This window comes from Anopheles darlingi, chromosome 2 (assembly GCF_943734745.1).
Source record: "Anopheles darlingi chromosome 2, idAnoDarlMG_H_01, whole genome shotgun sequence".
NCBI classification, from domain to species: Eukaryota; Metazoa; Arthropoda; class Insecta; order Diptera; family Culicidae; genus Anopheles; species Anopheles darlingi.
The window spans coordinates 73,026,057-73,033,556 of record NC_064874.1 but is presented as its reverse complement, the minus strand read 5'-3'; the positions used below and the strand labels follow the sequence as shown (position 1 = coordinate 73,033,556).

At 49.4% G+C, this 7,500-nt stretch overlaps 1 protein-coding gene across 11 annotated transcripts in view; it reads left to right on the top strand.

Moving 5' to 3' along the window:
* The window catches only part of LOC125950498 (apoptosis-resistant E3 ubiquitin protein ligase 1), a 27,648-nt gene that overhangs the window by 13,164 nt on the left and 6,984 nt on the right, over positions 1–7,500 (top strand). The window lies entirely within an intron of this gene.

The window sequence follows — 7,500 nt, the reverse complement described above, 5'->3', positions numbered from 1 at the left end:
TGTGTAAACGTCTTGTAAATCCTCCACGGTGCTGCGCAAAAGTTGCCTGAAATAGGACCATGTTGAGTAGCTTCATGAAGAAATCATGCAAATTTTCTGCACGCCATGCCAAGGGTTTTCCTTCGTTTTATAGGCAATTGGAAGCAATTTGATCTGACCTCCGTACAGCTTGGAAGCATAACGAAGGAAATAGTTCTTAAAATTTTGCTCGATGTAATGGTCCACGTTGATTACTGCGTCCAGTTGCTGAAATAGGAGGCACAATTTGCCTTTTCATGACATGTTCCTTCGTTTTGCATCCACTCGGTCGCTTTTCTGGTTATGAAGGAGTTCCAAGACTGAAATCAATATTAATGCCGCAATTACAGTGCCAGGAAAAACAATTTTTGATCATCTTGACTCCGAGGATGCCATTTGGCGGGCTATCAAACAATGTAATCGTTGTTTCTATTATGTTTTATGTTCAATGTTGTCTCTACAGATTGTGTGCATTGAATTTACGGACCAGATATCGGCGAATTGGTTCCTTTCACGATTTATTTACGAAAGTCTTTTTGCGAATTTATTAACATGCTTAAGTTTGCTAGCTGCATACAAAAAGCTTTATGTAGTCTAAAACATTTTCCTTTTTAAAGCCAAGTTAAGCCCTGAAATCAAGTTCGACCACTTGTCTGTCGGTCAAAGTAAGCTGGTAAATGGAGGCACTATAAAAGAAAAGTAATCTTTTTGCAGCGTATTGTTTAGGTAACGAATATGAATTTAAGAAAGAATGAAAAAACACTAGTATTAAAAATTGTGAAAATTATTATATGAAAACCTGCCCAGCAATTAATCCAGGTGAACAAAAGCCGCATGATATTCACCTTCTCCTCAGAGAATAGGGAAACAGTTTATTAGTTTCCGCTTTATTGACCGACCGTGCCTATTGGTTCGTTTTAATGTTCCTCGCGAAGGAAAAGCAAATTCAATTTTAGCGTGATAAGACGTCGAAGAAGCCCACGAACCTTTCGTTCAGAAGCGACTGCCCACCCCCAGGACACTCGGTCGACGAGTGACGAGTCGACGATGAAACACAACAAACAATTCATTTTATGGCGCCCAATGGTAAAGGTTTCCAAGTTGTTGTTTTTTGTTGTTGTTTGTGTTGTTTTCTCTTCCTTCGAAGTTTATTGTGATTACTTCCCCCCTTTTCCTTTCGGTTTGCTGGTTACTGGTGTTGTTGGAATGTTTCGCCGCAAATTGTCAACCGTCCATCCGCGTTTTTGGAGGTTCTTGGGGTTTTTTGTTTGGCCAAAAACGGGGCCATATCTTCGCGTAACTTTACGTCACCGATCAACCGTCCGTTCCATCGGTCGGTCGGTCGGTGTCGGTGCCGGTCGGTGCGCTTCAGTATTTCGGGTGGCTCCGCGCGGAAAAGCCTCGCGCTGGTTGGGAGTTAATGCGCTCCGCCGAGCGGGGCTGTCCTGTCTAGCCACGGTGGCGTCTAGCGTTTTTACGATACTCCCTCCTGGTACTCCCCTGTCCTGTCTCCCTGGTTTGCGGTGCACCGCCTCAGTTCGCCTTCATATGGCGGACCAATAAAAAAAAAAGGCCAAAAAAAGCTCTGCTGCCCGTCCGTCATTGGACGGCTTTGGTGAAGTTGGATGGAAGGATGCGGATACAATACGGTGGCCAACGCTACGCCAAAGCCCTCCCCAAGGGCCATTCACTCTCACGAAGTAGCAGAACACGAAGAAGAAGAGAAAGAAGCGCCACGCGGTACAAAAAAAACCGACAGAGCATATCCTCTTCAAACTATTCGATTTATATGCATTAGATAAGATACGTTATTGGCCTGGCCGCTCCCAGCACGGCGACGGCTCCATAACATACCACAAGACGAGTAGAGAGCCTGTGGTAAACGGTCGGATGCGAATGCGCCAACCATCGCCATGGTGCGCCACGCGGCCACAGATCGCGGAGTTTTCGCAAAAACCACAAAAACCGCTCGTCCCTTCCTTCCGTCGTTCGCTCGTTTCGTAATACATATTCACGATTCCTCCGGCTCGGGCTCGGGTGTGTCGTGTGCCGTACCAGTGGCTAATCTGCCGCTGACATGCAAAGCACACAGTTCCCCTTCCTTCCTCGTCAGGCGCCAGCACCAGGCAGGCAGGCAGGCGTTTATGTAAATTACATGAAGCGAGCTATTAATTAAGAATCGAGCATCATACGTGGCACCGAGCGGCTTCTGTCACTTCCAAGGCCCGACCCCGTGTACCGTGTACGGGTGTGGTGTGTGGTGTCGTTGTAAGCGAGCGTGCCCAGCGGGTGCGCCGAATGTCCCAACCCTTACCGCGCACGATGACTCGCCTTTGTGCCGCCTTTGTGCGGCTCTTCAACAACAAAAAACCAACAAGCTACCAGCTTGCACCTCCTAATGGTGCTTCCGCGCGGTATGCCCAGGGTATCGCTCCCGTCGTCATCATCATCATCATCATTATTTGCTTTGGGTGCGAGATAACGGTTTGCATCAATATTATCATTTCTATATTTAAATCGTCTTATCATTAGCTGGCCATACCTCAAGGTGTACCTCAAGTGGTCGCGATGAAGCGCGATACACGCACAATGACGAACTGGTCTTGGTTGACCGAACGTTAAATTGTAGCACGTCATGACACGATGCAGTAGCAGTAGGCCGCTCTTCGACGCATCGTGTGTGCAGCAGCTCGTTACCGATCTAGTAAACACTGGTTTAGGGGGCAGTAAACCACTTTGTGCGCGATTCATTTGTATAAATAGTCGCCGGCGAAAGGCGAAGTCACCCGGAAGAAAATCCCCGGAACTGTTACTAGAAATTACAAAATCCGCGCGGAACACGGTGCTAGCTAGCTGGTGGGCCACCAGCTCCTCTATTGGCCCTTTTGGCGGACGACGGTTTTGCGGTAATAAAACCACATTTCATCTCGAGCAAAGAATCGCGCGCCTCGCGCACGCCTCAATAAAATCATTATCTTTCAGCGAGCAGCTCTCTGCGCACTGCATCGGGTGGCCCAGGCGTATTCCATTGAAGCAACGTGTGCCACGTGTTCGGATAGATTGTGCCGCATTATTGGCAACCTACACACAAACACACACATTCCAACCGGTGGACACCCGAGAACCGGCGGCATTGGGAAGGTTTCGGGGTGAGGGAAAAGCTGAAACATCTGTGTCAATACACGACGGCAAAGGCAGAACGCGTGGACGGCTGCCAATGCAGCATTGGTCCCCCTTGCTAGGACCACCCAGCCACCCACCCGCCCCGAAAAACCCACAACATGAAATCGTCGTTCAGTCTTTTTGCTGCTGCTCTCGATGCTGTGCGATGAGCTTCCTCCTACACGGACCAATGGCTGGCTGTGTCCGCGTGCTGGCAGCTAGCCAAGGAGCGGCGGCCGCCGCCCTCTGCCAAAAACCTCTGCAGCTTGGAGTGTGAGGTGCGATTAGAGCAATAAATGTGGAACGAGTGCTGCTGCTGCTGCTGCTGCTGTTAGCAAAAGGTATCGACAGAAGTTTGTAAAATATTCAGCAAAACGATGGCACCGGAAAAGGGGCGAGTGGTGGATGCTCGAAATTTCATAATCAAACCCCGTGGCAAACGAATCCCCCACGACACACCACCGAATCCGCTAGCGACCAAGCGAGGGATGCTAGATGTTGATGTTTTGGAAACCATTTTGAAATGATGCCAACAGCCTGCCAAAGCCTGCTGCTGCTGGTAGTGACATCAAAAAGCGCTTGCTCAACATCACCACCGACCGAACGAACGAACGAACGAGCGAACGGGGCGAGCAATCAACACCACCATCGATCACATCAGCCTCGATGCCGTTTGCTGCCAAAAGCTGCTGCTGCTGCTGCTGCTGCTCCGGAATCACACCGGTCCAGGAGATGAGCGGCGAGAGCTGGGAGTGATGCAAACATTTCCTGCAATTCTTGCCAAACTAGATTATGCAACCACCGGGCTCTCAAGGTCACCGGGCACCGTAGCATTACAGCGTAGCACCGGCCAATGCCAAATCCAGAATCACGACCACACCGCGGCGGTAATGGTTTTGAAGAAGGGAAAAGGAATTTTTGGAGGGCTCCAGCTCCGTCATCCGTACTCTCGGATAAGTCAAAAGGTCAAGTCACGGTGGTGCTATCGCAGCGAACGCATCCCAAAATCCCCACCTCTCGTGCCAAGTCGAACAGGCCAAGCAAACAGGGAGGGGGCCACACCGTTGCATAAAGTGGACTGACTCCGGGATTTAAGTAACATCGATCGAAGCGCTCTCTAATCCCGGGTTGCAGTATAAAAACCCCGAACGTCAATCAAGCTGAGGGTTAGTGGAAGGCGGTTTGAAAATCGCCTTCTAGTCGTTTTCTGCTGGATCGCCATCAATGCAATCGAAATTAATCATACTCGAACCAACCGCCCCCGGAGGAGGGAGGGTAGCAACTCCCGTATGGCTTCCTTCCTTCCAGCAAGCGAACGTAGCGCTGACTCATACAAGTCAAAGGGAAATGTGTTCTATTTATTTCCCTCTTTCTCTCTCTTCGCCACGACGAGCACCATTCCCAGGTTGATACAATGTGTGTTCCATTACATTGCTCTCCACCTCATGGATTGTGGTGCTGCTGCTTGCTGCTTGGTGCCTGGGGCCTGCCTGCAACCCATTTCAATTTGCTACCAGCGACCCGCGTCTAGGGCGCACCACGTGGCATTGAATGCGTTCGTTTGCCTTTCGGTGCAGGGGTGTGCCCGTACTTCAAATTTTAAAACCAGCATTCCTCAACGTTAATCTCACCGGCCACACACACACACACTCACACGCGCGTGCACTTGGGCAGCACGAAATTCATTTTGAAAATGCCAACCACTCGCCTCCCCCGTTTGGATCCGGCCGGTGGCCAGGGGGCCCTGGTGAGGTGAAGGAAAAGTTATTTGACCATGGCATCACGCGATCGCGATATCTCTCAATCTCTCTATCTTGGCTTCCTTTTTGACTGCACAAAACCATCCCGGCACCCATTTAGCTGCGGGAGTGAAGTGCAATCCGGCGGTAGGGGGGCAACGTGCTACGAGCACTCGGATCCCTCGGAAACAACTTTCAACTTTGGAGCGCGAGCATTAGTCTTGGGCACGCCAAATGGGACGGGCTGCTGCTGCTGCTGCTGCTGCTACTCGATTCTCGCTCTTCCTCGTCCTGGCGTCCAGCAGTTGGTGGCAGCCAACTAAGATTGAGAAATGTCGGGCAAATGCCTTGCTTTATGAGACACTTGTTGTTGGCCAACGGTGGCGGGGTAAGCTTCGTGCACTTGGTGCGCGCCAAGAAAGGATGGTCGCAAGCGGCACCGGGGGCTCGATGGGAATCGATGGGAAGTCATTACTGCCATACACCAGGGAGGGGCGACCGGTGGCTCATCGCTATCGGCGCCATCACGCGGTTTGGTTGCGTGACAAACAAACACTCACACGCACTCAGGCACAGGTGTGCGTTCCATCGGACGATCGAAAGATTATCCAAAATAACGATAGCCACCAGCTCGTTCATCGGGCAGGGAGCCTGGGGGAAAGACAACCAGCTGACAAGGAAGGAACCCAAGGACGTACCTTTAACGGGTAGCATTGGCACCGGGGTTCACTGTTCTCGTTCCATTCCGATGCTCCCAAACCTTGCGGAGTGTGGTGAGTAAGCAAGGGGAAGGGGTAGCCACTCACAAAATGGTGAAATGCGTGGTTATTGAATTTCGGCCGCGGCTCGCAACGGAAATGAGTTTCAAAGTAAAAACGGCTCCAACGGTGCGCCGATTCCCGGCCGCTCCGGCGTGTCGGTTGTTGATGGTGAAATCCGGGAGTGGGGAGTGTCTCCTCGAGCTCGAGCTCGAATATCACATTTCAGACCATCGTTTCCGGACCATTCAACACGTACCAGGGAGCAGGCCGTAAGAGGAGGGAAGGAAGGGAGCGAAGATATGGTACGTGTGGCATGCTGTAAACTATTTCCATTGGCACGCAATCGCACGCCCCGGGGGGGCCGGCATCAACATGCCATCTTATGGCATTAAGGTATTGTTTGGCCATCCCGTGGAAGCTACTGCTACATGGAAGGGTTTTACGGGATTTTTTTCGTCGTGGTAGAACTAGAAGAGTTCAAAAGAGGAGTCATACGTTAAAAAAACTAATTTAATAGCAAGTGTTTTTTCCATTTTATATATCTTGCTGGTGGTGTATGAGCTGGATAGAAAATCGATGCTGGTTTACGGTGCAGAAAACTATTTATGTTGTCCAGCCAAGTCTAGTGCGATGCACCGGAATTAGTGATGATAAAAACGAAACGGTGCAAATGTGATGATTACAGCTCTGGACATCAACACATGGCCTTTGTTGCGATGCCATAGATGGGCTTGTGGCTGTAAGGATCCTATCACTCTATACTCTGGGCCCTGGCGTTCCATTCTGGCCGTATTTCGAGTCGTACAGTTGGGTTCAAATTGATTACTTCTTGGCAATTGCCATGACTATTGACCGTTTCAAATCGATTCTAGCTGCTCATTCTTTCCACGGACTATTTCTGGCTTCAGCATGAACCAGAAGTCGTCCGCTACTAACTTCCACTTTTATCGCCATTTATTTATACCGTTGATTGCGCTCAGTGGAAGACAACATGTATCCATTCTTAGGGAGGGTGTTCTTAAGTATTTATTTTTAAGTCACACTATTTCCGGCATTTAATAATTGCTTGCAACGTTTAATCAATTGATCGTTGGCTGAATTGACGATTTCAAAGTCGGTGTCCATCGTAGCATCAAAGCTACTGGATTAATCGTTTTGAAATTTTGAAAATGATCGTAATTCTGCAAAAAAAATCCTTTCATTTGGAAGTAAACGAAAATGAATCAATAACGGTCGAAAACACTACGATTGGATCCGTTTTTAAACTCCCATAAGCTGATCTTTTGTTTGCGTATCGCGTACATACCCGTCTATGCGTGTGCGTACGTTCTTGAAAACAAATTAAATCTCGCAAATACTAGCTTTTTGGCACCAAACGCTGACATGCATATCGCTAGCGTCCTTTTCTTTTCTTTTCCTTTGCCTCTCGACGTGTCAGTATTATGTTTAATCATTGCTAAGAGATAGCATCGCGATAAAAAAAAGCAAAAAACCAATTGACATTCAAGATGCGCCCTCCTGCGCTGTCGTTAATGTCTCGTTGCTGTTGTTTGTGAAGCGCTGACCTGAAGACGCGAGTGTGCACCCGCACAGGGCCTAAAGAAAGGCGAAAATAGAACTCATCATTCTGCCTACGGGCTTCTGAGCTTTACCGGGGCGTGCGTGTCCCAGACGGTATTCCGAGGAGTTCCGGAACCGTTAGTGGGAGTAGGAAATTTAATTAAACTTTGGCCGGGCCCGGGTTATCAAGATCGAAGTTATCACGCAGTACGCGCCATAAGGCCCAGAGCACGGTCTGTTTGATGGTCATCGGCCGTCAT